The following is a 10818-nucleotide window of genomic DNA, read 5'->3' as shown; positions in this document are numbered from 1 at the left end:
CCAGGAGTTTTGGCTTTGGCCTCCTGTTCTGTCCTGCTCCAGTTATCCATCCATCTGCTCATATAAGGGTCTGAATAAGGACTGAAATAACCTAAAATGTCGCAGAGCCTTTAACAATATGAGAAACTGTTTCCTCAGTAGAAAATACATCCAGAAATGGTTTACTGGGACTGTTCTTATGTTTGAAAAGACACACTGCTGTTGATTTTTTTTTAAATCAGCAGCCCCAAACAGAAGGCCACTGGATAAGAGAGAGAAGGTTTCTGTGATTTACATGAACTGATCCTTTAGGCGGTTAACAGGACATATATTTGTTTACATTTGTCAAAATGGAACAATGCATTCAAATCATTTAGACGGGAAGAGGAAAGTTTCCAGCTGATTAGAAATCATCTCTGGTGTGGACAGGAAGTGGATCAGCAGGTGGATCTGAACCTCTCCACTCTGCGTCACCTCGCTGTCTTTTAGTTCCTGAAGCTGTTTGAGGTGTGTGTTTGTACAGACCCGCATAATGTGTGTCTGTGCTGTGTGTGTGGATGCTCACCTGTATGCATGACACCTTGAGCTGTGTGGTGTACAGTACAATATGAACCAGCGTGTGTGTGTGTGTGTGTGTGTGTGTGTGTGTGTGTGTGTGTGTGTGTGTCTGCGTGTGTGTCAGGTGTTGTGGGGTCGAGTTTCCTCTGAACTGAACTTGATGCTGGAACTCAGTCCAGTGAATCAGCTAATGAGCCTGTCGGACATGTAATTAGCCTGAGAGACGTGTAATGATGCTGGCAGCCCTCCATCTGATACTTCATTGATATGTGTGTCTCTGCGTGTGTGTAAGGTCCATTGTGAGTGTTTAACACTACAGGGACACACATGTAAGATACCTTTCACACTCCTGTCCGTCCTGTGTTTTGTTTCTTCACCCAGTTTTTCATAATGGAGTTCAGCTCCCACATTTCCTCTTAAAAAAAAAAAGTCATTTTCATGAAGCAGATTTATGCAACAACTCACAGCTTCTTAGTTCCTCTGAGAACAAGCTGTCTGATATTTATACATCTGAAATAAAGTGGGAGAAAACGGGCCTTTCAGATAAAAATAAAGAAGCTTCTGCAGAAATCAAAATGTTTATTTCAGCTTCTGTTGTGCACAAATGATCACAAGTGAAAGTATCTGAAATACAGTACATATATTTTTTTTTCTAAGTTTATAAGTAATGTTCGCACTTCCAATACTCTGTTTGGACATTTTTTCATTATTTCATAGAATTTAGTAAAATAAAAACATTAAAATTCAAGTGATTAAAAAATAAAATCTAAATCTAATCTAACAACAAGGGAATTCTTATTATTTTAAACAACCTTAACCTGAGTACAGTTTGATAAAGGAGAAAAAAAGTGCATATGATTCATTTTATTCTCAATATTCAAGAAAGTTTTGTACATGAGCTGCATTTAAATACACACACACACACACACACACACACACACACACACACACAGTATATATTTCATGTTAACTTTATTCACAGTGTGTCTGTTCATATCAACTCATGTATTGATCATATGTGCATTCTGTAATTCCACAATATTAATGAACACATTTGTTTTGTTATTTTAACCCTTATTTCTTTAATCCAAGTTTATCTGTTTATTCATCTTATTTAACTGGATCTAATGTTTGAATATATTTGGGATTTACATTTTGGTTTACACTTAGTGACACCTTCAGTGGTGAAGTTGATTCATCTTGCCTTAGTGAACAGTTCTATTAACCACATTTGACGGATCATTGCCAAAAAAAATGTTTGTCAGTGTATCATATGGAATATACAAAGACAATATGAGTTTCCATGTAAGTTTGCCTCATGTGAAATAAACCACTTCACATATAGGTGTTCCATGTTAAATTAGTTTTATATGTAAAATACTTGAAAGTCCCATCCTGTGAACGAGTGTGTGACTCATGAGAAATGATGTTGTTCACATGATGAATATGTGCCCTACATGTATAAATTCATGTTCTTTCTTGTAAGTGAAGGAATGTGTCAGTATCAGTCAGGCTCCACATACGTTTTGTGTACGTTGTGTGTGTGTCATATGTGTACATGTATTTGTATACTCTGTTGCGTTGCGTGTGTGTCTTCATCAAGCAGCAGGTTGTGTATGACCTCATTGACCTGCGCTGGATTAAGCAGCTAATGTATCTGTGGAATGATTCTGCAGGTCTAATCATAGCAGAGGCAAGGTGTCTGCCACTGCGCACGCGTGTGCGCACACACACACACACACACACACACACACACATTCAAACAAGCTGTGTAGTTTGAAGCCTTGAGCCTTGACAGGAGCCAGTAGTCTTGGTTTGACTGACATGTTTGTCAGTGTGCAGTGGGCGGGGCTTAACACACACACACACACACACACACACACACACACACACACACACACACACACACATTCTCTACTCCAAGTTCTTTGTCCACACCCTGAAATAGTCCTTGGTCTAACAGAGACAGAATGACACACACACACACACACACACACATATACACTCACCTCAGCAATGCAGTAGTGCTCACATCGTGTACAGGCCTGTCCTGTGCATATACCTGGGTGTGTGTGTGTGTGTGTGTGTGTGTGTGTGTGTGTGTGTGTGTGTGTGCTGGCTAAGAGATCAGAGAGCTGGAGACATGACAATGTTCTCTCTTGCTGCATGTGAGTGGCGACAGGAATGTTGGGAAGCGTCAGCCATGTTCTGACGCTCTGATGTGAGGGTATGCAGCGCCCGGAGTCACATTTCGTTCTTACACTCTGCAGAGCTGCTGCGATAGTTTACCAGTCATCAATCTGCAGGATAAGAACAACCAGAAATATAAATGCTGATGTTTCTTTTCCTGCACGGTGCATGAGACCAATCAGGACGTCTGCCCTGCAGAGCTGATGTAACCCTGATCCACACTGCTGTCAAATACCCAAAAAGCTTGATGAAAATCTAATGTAAATATGTTTGTATCATACACTTGTGTTTGTGTTTGTTTTAATTGGTGTATCATCACCTTATAGCTACCTTAGAAAGAGCTCTCCTATATCTACAGAGGGGCTGGTCCTCTTCCACAGACTCTGCCATGTTGCACCGCCATGTTTCTACAGTAGCCCAGAATGGACAAACCAAACACCGGCTCTAGAGAGTTAATTTTATGTTTTTTCACAGCCAGCGTAGATTCTCCTACTTGGAAAGAGAGTGATCACAGTGCTTAACTGGTTGTAATCTGCTGCCTCACTGCTAGATGGCACTAAATCCTTCGAACTGGCCCTTTAAGAAACAAATCACCTGAGTGACTACGATGAACAGTACAAGGAGCTTCATTTCCCAGACTGCCAAAATGACCATGAGGTCAGAGGTGAAGGAATCAAAGATGCAGTGTGAGACATCTGCAACAAACTGTGTGTACCACGGGTGACAACGCAGGGTGCAAAGAACCTGAGCCTGGTTCAGCTTTTGCCACAACACTGCACAACATCATCCGGCAAAATGTTGCAGTGGCCAATCAGGCACAAGCAGGCACACATTCCTGGTAGTAATGTGAACTATTTCCACATGATCATGTGATCATTGCAATGGGAGGGTTGTCTCATAGGGTTCTAAATGATGGTGTGGTGTTTTGGTGTCTGACAAGCTTTCAGATTCACAGACTTGTTACTTCCTGGATCGTGTTTCATGTCTCACCTGTACCTGAGGCAACACAGCCCCCTATTGTTTGAACACAAGGCTGTTTTTTCATTTTCTGAGGGAATTCCTTATCTCAACATTCAGGATGCAGCAGTGCAGCGACTACAATATGGAAGATTTCCCTTTAACATTCTGCAGCAGTGTGTGGATGGAGACTGTCAGCTGCCTGAGACGACATGCATCCACCCTGCTGAGGAGTCCTTGAGCTAAACCCCTTCCATCCCCTGGTTTGCTGTCCTGTACCCTGACCTTGTCCTCTGACCTCCTCCTGGTATACATCCCACATTGGGAATCAATAGAATATTACATTATTAATTAATAATTCCACAGAAACGTTTCTCCTCTTCAGTCAGTCTCTCTCTCAGCTCTGCCTTCTGTTTAAAGGATCATATCCCTGTTGGCTCTCTGCCGTGGGAGAAAATGTCCCGACACTTCCTGCTCTCCTGGACCGAATTTGGGCACCTGGGAGCTCAGCTGTCGCAGGATGTGGGAAACCGCAGGACTCCCTCAGGATCTGCTAGACACACAGAGCCAGCAGGTGTGCAGAAGACAGGAGGGCTGCAGTGTTGATAGTAGTCAGAGTGTTTGTGCTGCTGCTCTTGAGATCAAACAGGGAATTTCATTTCTCCCCCACACGTGGAGTCTGAAATGCCGCGTTTTGTGCATTGAAGTGAATTTTATTTTGGAAGTTTTTTGGTGCAGAATGCATGATGACAAATTCTTTTATTTATCTAAATATTTAAATTACGTTCTTTTCATTAATCAATTAATATGTTGGGCTATCAAATGTCAGAAAATAGTTATTAATTCTCATAACAAAAGCAGCAAATTGTCTTACTGAAAAGCAAATGTTTGATGGAAATGATTAATCAATTACTAAGATAATTAGGGATTAACTTTCTGTCAATCGTCTTATCTTCTGAACACACGCCAAGTGTCATTTTTCATACCGTGGATTGAATTCTGTGCTGTTTAATGAAGATAATTATTAAAAAAATGTACAATATGATTAATATGTATTTCGCCAGTATTTAATTTTCAAAATTTGAGAATACTGTTTTGTCACAAAACACTTACAAATTGTCATGAAATTACCCACAAGTAAATTCCATTTTGGGCATGAAGTATGGTTTCATACCATATTCCACACATAGTTTGAATACAGGCCAAACACTTGGAATTCACTTGGCACATGCAATTCACATCTGTCCCATGTAAGTCCCCTTCAGCTGTTCAGATGGCGATTTAATTTCATTATAATGGTGCCAAAGTCACTTTGCTTATTGTAATATGTGGCATGAAATGCTTCCCCTGGAACAAAGCAGGTACTATTACACATAATGCATTTCATATGACAAAACACACTTCGTTCATGAAAACTACGACACATAACAACAGTTTTAAAAGCTCTGTAGTACCACAGAGACACTCAGACGTAAGTGATGAAGAAAGAGAAAACCTGGAAATGAAAGTTGCATGAAGTGTGATTCAGTGCAGATTTACAGCACTTTGAATAAATGTGAAGCTCCGTCTGGGTGAATTCCACTTGTGGTTTCAGATCAGGTTTTGAGGGCAAAATCGTGTTTGTGGTGAATCCAGCTTGTTTACAGAGGATGAGTTAAGTTTGTCACTTATTATTCCACACAGAAAGAAACCTTAATCCCTGATTCACCTGTTCTGTCAATGGGGATTTTAATGGAAAATCCACATTGGACTGAAGATAAAGACGAAAGCTAAGCTCCAAACCTTCATCACTTATGAACTCACTGATTGTGTGGTATGCAGGGAGGGAACTAAAAATCTGGGCCGTCTGATGATTGTTTTGGGACATGAATGAATAAATACCAGTCATGTAGCTTTGAGGCTACTGGATACCCTGAATTATTTGATGGCCTGTATTTGGCAATGATGCTAAAATATTACATTTATTAGAAATAAGATTATTTATTTAACAGGATAAATAAATACGTCCAGCCTACTCAGCACTGGCATTGTATAAGAATGTCATTTATGGTGATTTTGAGTTTATTTAGCCATTACCTTTGATAAAGCTTTGGTACAATAATTATCATTAATACTGCACTTGGTCTATAATGAATAAAGTAGATAAATAAGTTAGTCAGAAATGATGCAGGGATGAGCAAACAGATCGATGAGTTTGACTTGGAAGCAACTAGCTGGTGAACTAGCATCAGTTGGAGCTGAAGATAACAAGTTTGAAAATGAAAAAATTGAAGTCTCAGACCAAATTGTTGCTTTCTGGGTAATGTAGGCCGCAGGCAGAATGGAAACGCTAAAAAAAAAATCTATTATGACAAGGTTAGAAGAGCGAAACGCTGGATAGGTGAAGCTCTCTTTTGAAAATTTGGGACGTATCCTTTGATGTTGCTGTTGTACTTAAACAAGATTTTCGTTGTAGCTGTAATTCATTACATCAAGATCTTTCCCACCTTTCCAATGTTTCTCTGGGATATTTATCTCAGATAATCCCTCAAATCCCTCTCCTTCTAGTCCAAACAGGTGGCGTCCTGCAGCAGCGTCTCTGCAGGACAAACACTGTCCGGTCCAGTTTTAAACGTCCTTAAACCGTCTGTTTACTGCCTTGTTGGTATGAATGAAACCAGAAGTGATGTCGAGCGTCCCCACGACCAGAGCTGAAAGGTCAGGGAGGGGTCGCCGCTGCCATCAGCACAGAGATGGGAAACTATTATTGGAGCTATTGTGGAGTGGCTATAACTCATGTGAAAGGAAGTTGTCTTGTTGTGTATATTTGTGTGTATCTGCATGTTCTAATGACTGTAGGTTTACACAAATCTATCTATAGACTTCATGTTGTTTCTGATTGATTGTGCTGCAGTGGCACTTTAAAACTCCCATGTATCCTCAGGCTGAAATACACGGACTCATGAGCAGCAAATGATGATTGATCGCTTGAATTTCCCTTTTTTAGGGCAAGTTCACTTGATTCATTAATACGGTTAGAAGCTCTAAATGTTTGTATTTAATGAGAAAGACAAGCATTCGACACAAAACATGACGAAGAATCTGCATATAGAAAATCGAAAGTTTTGATGTGAGTGTGTATATGTGCATGTGTTCATGTAAGTGTGTGTCCCTGTGCTCTGATGCTGCCTTGTGACCTTCCAGGGAGTAAACAGAGTTTCAGAGGGATGGACTCAGGCTGTTGCTCTCTCCTCCTGTGGCGTCGCCGTCAAAATGACAATCTGTTATTGGGAGAGACCGCGTGGCTCCTCCATCACACGCCAACGCTGTAAATAAAGAGCTGCAGAGATGACTTTTGGGCCTGGACGCTGCGGTTTTTGGACAAGAAATGCTTTTCCCCAAAATGCTTGGGGACTATAAACCTCACATAAAAATATATGGAGGATTTGGGGCTAACAAGTCTCACATAAACACATACATGTGACGGCACACACGCACACACACACACACACACACACACACACACACACACACACACACACACACACTTGCAGCTGCAGCAAAGTAGGCTCCAAGGTCTCTGAGGCAAAATACAACCAAAAGACTGACACCAGCAGGGCATTATCACTCAGTGGTACTGGTCCCAGTTTGTGGTTCTCATTTACAGTTTAACATGTCAAACTGTAACATGACATATTCATCGGCTTGTTCAAGGTCTTCACTGAAGGGATACGAAGTTCACACTGAAAAACCCACGACTCCATGTTTTGCGTGGCTGCACAGTTCTGGCCCATCTCTTTAAAATAAATGTCTTCTCTTCTTCTTTTGCACATTTTATTCTGATTTAAATTTTACATGAATAAAATGCACTAAATTTACAGTTACAGTGGAAAAAAATGTGAGGAAGTTACTGTCCTGCACTGGCTCAGTTTTCACATGCAGCAGGATTTTATCTTCATCATCCTCCTCCTCTGTTTAACCCCCTTTCCCGTCTCCACAAGCTTCTTCCTGCTGTTCTGCTCTGTTGTGAAGAGAGATGCCCTCTAGTGGACAGAATCTGCAGAATCCTGCTGACACTGGAAGACATGGAGATGTGTGGTGCTTTTGTGGTGTGTCAGTGTTACATTGCAAACTTAGGATAAATGCGCACATACACACACACACACACACACAAGATCTAGTTCCCATCAGCTGCTGGCAAGGCCTTGTCAGTTCCCCTAAGAAAGTGGCCCTGAAGACCCATAAATAGACGCTGACTGTTCCCTGAGTTGGCCCATCTTGTAGCTCAGTAACCTTGACAGCGACAATGAGGTTATTTGTCAGCTGAGGGTGGACCCACCCGTTGGACAGTTCAGGGACCAGCCAATTTCTTGATCACAAAATTTTCCTGATTAAGCTATCATAGCCTGTTAGGAGATAAACACTGGAAACCTTCAATTAACCACTTCTTCTACCTCAGCCGTCCCCCAACAGCCTGTCTCTGCGTTGTCTTCAGGCGCTCCTTTTCCTGTCCGATGACAGGACAGGCCTCTGGTCAAACAAACAGCAGACACGCTGCTGCTAAAGGCTGTCACTCAACGGCCTCCTCCCACTTTGACCTCTGACCCTGTCCACCACCTCCTCCTCCACCTCCTCCGCGCAGACCCAGGTCCTGTTTGTTGATGTGTGCGCAGCGACACGGATCACTTCCTGTCAGAGATCACCAAGACTCAACACAGACAAGAAGGCAGAGGGGGAGTGCTGGATGTGCATGTGAGGCATACAGTATGCACACACACACACACACACACACACACACACACACACACGACAACCTACACTTTCCGTAAGGTCTTGATCCTAGCTTAGCAGTGTAAATTGCCGTGTTGACAAGTTGTTGTGCGCACACATTTGACAGAAGAGGAAATGAGACCTATAGCTCACTGACAAACCACACCCCATTAACCGCCAATGGCAAAGCACATCCACAGAGACCCAGAGACAGTCCACGGAGGTGATGACCAAAGAGGCTTCGAGGGACAGTCCGTGGCCCTGCAGAGACTCCCTTCAAAAACATGTTAGGAACAGCTTTATTCTGTTTTACTGATGTGTCAGTTAGTCTTATTCACAGAAGCTGATACCAATTGAAATATGTCCTAGTGGGTATTTTATACTTTAACTGGAGAGTAGACTGTCAAGAGCTGGCAGGAAATAAGGGAAAAGAGAGATGGGAAATGCAATAAAAATCTCAGCTGTCCCTGAAGCAGGAATGATGAGACCAAATGACCAGGACTCCATGGCCCGACGCCACCAGTGTGCCCCAGCTTAGCAATACAAATTAAACCAAACTGAAAGTAAAAATGTCTACGCTATTTTACTGACGTTCAGTTTTTTGGGGGGCAAAATGAGAAAATTCTGCTGAAAACTGGTCTTTCAGTCCATTCGTAGGATCTTTTCAGGTCAGGTCTCATTCCTGGTGGACTTAACCTAAATGGAGCTTGTAGCACAAGTTCAAGCAGGAAGACAACAATCAGCCTATTTCTTCATCGCACTGAGACTCCGCCTCTTAAATATTATCCAATGATCTCACCGGATTCTGTGCACCAGCTTTCCTACCATCCAATGATCACGTGAGCTGAAGAATTTTCAAACCGCCTTATTGTCTCTCTGCTGTCATTGTGATGCTTCACAGCTTCGCCCCTCCACCAGTGCCACCACTGTCAAGACTCCGTCTCCAGCTCCCAATGAGCTTCTCTGATTGGTTGCTATTTATAGGGCTCCATCCCAAAAGGCCTACATCTATCAGTGGGATCTTTATCAAATAAAGCTCCAGCATGGAAATTACACTCTCAAAAGTGCAGCGATTAAACAGCTTTATCATCTTTGAAATTCTAGTTTCAAGTGTTTTGAAAGAAATTGTCTTATTAAGATAATTGAAGCTTGAAATGTGAAATACTCTAAAATAAAAACTGCCTGATAAGAAGATATATCCTCTCATATTCTGGCCTTGATTCAAGATTTTTGCACTCTGGCGAGTAACTAATCTTCACGTTGTATGACATGAATGTTTTTTGAACATAATTCGTGACAAATAAAGGTTAGAAAATATAACTTAACACCCACGAACTGTGCTTATTCTGCAATATTGGAGTACTGGCCTTGATCAGGATGTGCTTTAGCCTTTAAGGACTTTTTCTCAACACAATCATGAGACAAGAAACAGGTGTATTGCAATGAGGGAAATCTACTGAAATGTCACCCACATGACTGACTCCGTGTATTATCACATATAATATTTAAAAGTCTCAAAGGGCTAAATATTGTGGAATTAATATACAAAGGCAGTTGGGTGAGCTCAGTCATGCCTGAGGAATTCTTCCAGCGAATGCGGTGCCAACTTGGTACACATATCCAGTTTCTTGCAGTAATAGAATTAGCGCTGATTCACTTCCACTCCACGCTGATCTGCCTCCTCTCGGTTTCCTCTCCTCATGTAGACCACGAGGAAATAAACTACGGATGAATAAACAGCACGTTTCTGCATCTGTCTTCACATGAAAGTGCACATACATCTACATCTGATCAGTGTATACATGTGTTTTTTTATGGGTGCATTTGCTGTAGACTACATGTACGATGTTTATATCCAGATGTGTTAATGCATTCCTGTGTGCGTCTTCATGTGTGTGTTGGAGCTTGTGAGAGTGTGTGTTTGTGTGTGTGTGTTTCTGAGCTTGAGCAGGCAGAATCTCCCGCTAAGCAGCTGTCAGAGCAGCGCTGGCTATCGTCTCCCTCTGGGGGTCGGCCTGTCAACTCGTCCCACTGACGGCTCTTCTACCTCAGCCTCGCCTCTGCTGGCCTGGGGCTTGTTAAGGTGTGTGTGTGTGCGTGTGTGTGTCCTGCTCCTGCTGGGGCCTTGGCAAATCTGATAATTACTGACCTGACAACGAATCCCCCTGACCCTCCCCCCTGTGCCCAGACCTCCCCTATAGGTTCTAAATGGTCTCCAGAGGCTCACAGCTTAAAACACACATACAGTGGCTGATGCACATGAAAGGCCACATTGGATCCCTCCTATACTTTTGTGTACATGAGACACACTCACTCACACACACACGCAATTTTCTCTCCATTCCTCAGATGTTTCATACATGAAACATGGAGAGGAATGAAAAC

Source organism: Chaetodon auriga, chromosome 4 (assembly GCF_051107435.1).
Source record: "Chaetodon auriga isolate fChaAug3 chromosome 4, fChaAug3.hap1, whole genome shotgun sequence".
Lineage (NCBI taxonomy): Eukaryota > Metazoa > Chordata > Actinopteri > Chaetodontiformes > Chaetodontidae > Chaetodon > Chaetodon auriga.
The sequence above is the reverse complement of the archived record's forward strand: the minus strand, read 5'-3'. Positions refer to the sequence as shown.